This window comes from Strongylocentrotus purpuratus, unplaced genomic scaffold, assembly GCF_000002235.5.
Source record: "Strongylocentrotus purpuratus isolate Spur 01 unplaced genomic scaffold, Spur_5.0 spur5_scaffold_2, whole genome shotgun sequence".
NCBI lineage: Eukaryota > Metazoa > Echinodermata > Echinoidea > Camarodonta > Strongylocentrotidae > Strongylocentrotus > Strongylocentrotus purpuratus.
The window spans coordinates 12275737-12279853 of NW_022145605.1; the positions used below are offsets into that span (position 1 = coordinate 12275737).

At 35.4% G+C, this 4117-nt stretch overlaps 1 non-coding gene across 1 annotated transcript; it reads left to right on the forward strand.

The window, feature by feature from the left end:
- The first annotated feature begins 1937 nt into the window (after positions 1-1937).
- On the forward strand, positions 1938-2009 carry TRNAS-AGA. Its single transcript has one exon. It is a non-coding gene; the product is annotated as a tRNA-Ser (tRNA).
- The last annotated feature ends 2108 nt before the right edge of the window (positions 2010-4117 follow it).

The window sequence follows — 4117 nt, forward strand, 5'->3', positions numbered from 1 at the left end:
CTACTGACCGATAATCATATATAACCTGCCATGTTCTTCTGTTGTTATTGGGCATTAGAGCAGGCTACATGGTGTAATTATAGTCTCATACAAAAGCGAGAGTCATACCATCGTTTGCCTCTTCCTCATATAAGTGTAAAGCTTGACTTTCTTTAAAAAGAAAGGAAGGAAAACAATAGTACATGGCAATTTTAGAATCAAACAAAGACTAAGGAATGAAACACACACGGATACACGCCTACGCTCACATCCTTCATGGGAAATAGGTCAACCAACCAAACAAACTAATATCTGATGTAGGTCATGTTATATTTTGAACATGCCTTTATAATCGTTATCGTTTGTTCATATACTTCTAACACTCACATTATGTTTATGTATAACTCGAATTTGATTCAATTTGTATTTTTCAAATGTTTGATTTTTTTCTTGGTCTTGGTATATTTGTATCCTTGGTATTTACACACATCCACGCCATCTGTGTGTGGTGAAGATAATATACACCATTGTATATTTGTATAACTGTATACTACAAATGGACACACGCAAAACTACTTTTAAGAACATTTATTTCGGAAATAAAATTTATAGATCGAAAGCTAACTTTATATTTGTTGTACAGGTAAGAAGAAGTTCCTCGATTCGTGAATCATTGGGTGTTAGCAGGTCCTTGGAAGCTAACGCATCATCGTCACATGAAGCAGCAGTAGGTCTCTTCACATTACAGGACTTACGACACTTGGACATTATGTTAGGGTGTCTGGATGATGAATTCTACACAGGAATGTCTGCTGCAGCTTCACAGTCCAAGGTATCAGAGATGAGGGGCCTGGTTATTGTATTACATCAATGAATCTTGAATCATAATTTTCATTATTTTTTAATCGATGCATACTCATATTTGTTGCTTAATAATAACATTTAAACATTACATTCATCAATAAAATTTGGTTATTACACTCATAATTTCGTCACTGCTTTCCACAAAGGTAGGAAATCAAAGCATTATGCAAGGCTGGTAAAAGGGTCTTGCTCTCCTCTTTCTTTTCCTTTTTATTTATCATTAATATGTATTTACTATGTAATTTTTCTCTTAATTTGTCACAATGTGGCGGCGCTTGGGACAATCGATGGAAAATGTGAACTTCAGCCAAATTCGTTGCCAGCCTCGAATGAAGAAATACATTTCATTTTTTTTTTTTTTAATTATTCTTCTTCATTATCCTTTTTGTTTGTTTAGTTTAACATTTATTGACGATTTTCCATTAGGGGTATAAGTTTATACTGGCTGTAATCAACACTTCACGCACTAATGGACGTAGGCTATTTTCCACTCGGGTCCCTGCACTTCTCCTACCGCAATTCTAGTTGACACACACACACGCTCATTAGCGTAATGAGCCAAACATTTTGAGAGAGCCGAGCCAGAAATAGTCCAGAATCTGGCCTATTTAATTTTGATCTCCACCACACCAGCGCTACCTTCCCCTACTTACTTGCTACCAGCCGAAGATGGTGTTATCATTAAATTAGGATGCCCGGCGAAAATTTGTCTGGACTGTCCTCAGTTACGTGCGTACACGCGATAAGAACGGCTGAATGGATTTTCTTCAAACTTGGCTTAGAGATATTCTACGGCTGGTATAAAGATGATTTTGAAATGCAGATTCAATTGTTGATGTATTGTGACTGTTGTCAATATATATATATATGTATATTTTAAACATATACTAATATCTTTACTAATATATTTTGGCAATCTATTCCATCTCGTTCATTACTCAACACACTGTTAATCGGTGTTTATTTACGTCGGTGAAGGGCAATTTGTTGACCAAATGCAATAAAAACAACCCTACGCAAGATTCATTCATTTGAATAAATATGCGGTACCCGCTAATACAAGGGATTAGAACCAACAGAACCCACGGGCGAAAGCTCAGTAGTCTAGTGGATAGGACGCCTGTCTAGAGATCAGGAGGTCGTGGGTTCGAACCCCCCTCCGAGTAGGTGTGACCCATGATTTGTTTTCATCTCTATTATTCGACACACTACTATTAATCAGTGTTTATTTACGTCGGTGAAGGACAATTTGTTAATCAGTCGCTTTAAGAATTGCCTCCAGTTGCATTTTGGGGATAAGACAATAACTTCTCTGTCGGTTCTTAAGGTCACAGAATAATCTTGCCATGCGCTTATGCATACGGATTCGTAGTCCATGCCCAGTTGACCAAAGGCCCGCGAGACTGAAGACCTCTAATGTTTTAAAGTAGTATTTTAGTATAATGCGCAATGTAAGAATCATTATAATAATAATTATAATTATAATTATTATTTAAACATGAAGTATAGGGTAGCGGGACGTTTTTCAGTGGGAGGGGGGAGGTGGGGTTGCATTGACGTTAATTTACATGGAGACATGCAGAGAAAGGACACAAATATGAGGGGGGAAATAAAACAAAACTGAGGGGAAAATAGGCCTCGCGGATTTTTGGTCTCGTGGACCTTTGGTCAAATGGTCAGACCCCGAATTTGTTGTGCAATTCAATGTTCAAGGTTCAATTTGTTAACATAAAAACACACATACCAACACACAAACATCCACTCCCACACCCACACACGTACATGCGCCCATCAAAAAACATATATACACACACACATATACCCACCACCACACCCACACACACATACACACACCCGTCTCTTAATTAGTCCCCTTGAGAACTTAGTTCGGCGTGGACAAATAGCAGTGGTATTACCATCATCATTATATTGTTATCAACTTTTCAAATGTAGGGGGATAAAGATCATCTCCACACCCCACCTAATTTTTGGAGAGGGGTATATGATATCTCCCCCACCCCTTCCCCCACCCCCAGTCCCGACTCATGTTTCTCAGCGGTGTTATCTTCAGGGGCACTTGATATATGCATCTTATATATTGAGTGAGCTGGTCGCATCAAACTTTCAAAACATTTTTTTTGCCCCTAGAAACATCAATTGAGTTTTCTGTCATATAATATACCATACCATTTTTTTTTCGCTGGGCGTCCTAATTTAAAAGGAGTTTTTTTTTTTTTTTTTTTTTTTAAGCTTTTTTGCCTTTATTCAGATCTTCATAATTATACAAAATGATGAATAGGAACACAATTGTTCTTACAGTATAAACATACATGTAGTACCTTGTCTGATACATTATAAACACAGACATATTTAGAAAATATTTTCCATTTTTATCCAAACTAATAAAGTACACATTCAAAACAAGTGTACAGAATGTGCTCCAATTCCTTTAAAAGGGAAAAGGTGACGGTAATACTTGAATACAACATTATACAAAGGAACAATTTTTACAACATAATAAGCAAATCAATTAGTTCAATATAAATCAAGCAATCTGAACAAAGATTTTCTTATATAAACAAAAAGTATAAGGTGAAGGTGCTGCTTAATAATCCATGATAAAAAATGTGTTATATTTACATATAATGATATGGTGCATTTTTCATTATAACTATTTAAGGGTCTTGTATCAGTGGAGGTCTTTATCTATACCGTTATTTAAAAAAAATAAAAATATAAAATGTAAAAAACAGGCAAACACGATAGCAGATAAGTGTCCGGATCGACGAGAAAGTGAGGGAGTGAACAGGAAACAGGAATTACAATATATATACAATCAGTTCCCCTGCCTTAAGGGGTAAAATTGTACCATTTTTGATAATGTATTGGCAGTTTGTCCTTTAATTTTGCTTTTTCATGTTCAACTTTTTTTGAGTTCTCTACAGCCTTACATATTTCTTTACTAGTTGGGAACTTTCCTTTTTTACGATTACTGTAAATCATATATTTGACCAAAATCAATACATGATTTAACAATATATTATCTTTCATATTTTTTCTGAAACCAAGCAACACATCAATCCATTGCTTATTAAGAAACTGAAACATCTTTAAACTGTTTCCCATCTCATTCCATATTCTGGACCCTTCAGAACATTAAAGGAAGATATGACGGTAGGTTTCTACTTCTTTTCTACAAAAGGAACATAAATTTGACTGTGTTAATCCAAAAAGATACAATTTATCATTACAAAATATGATGTTATGTAAAAGT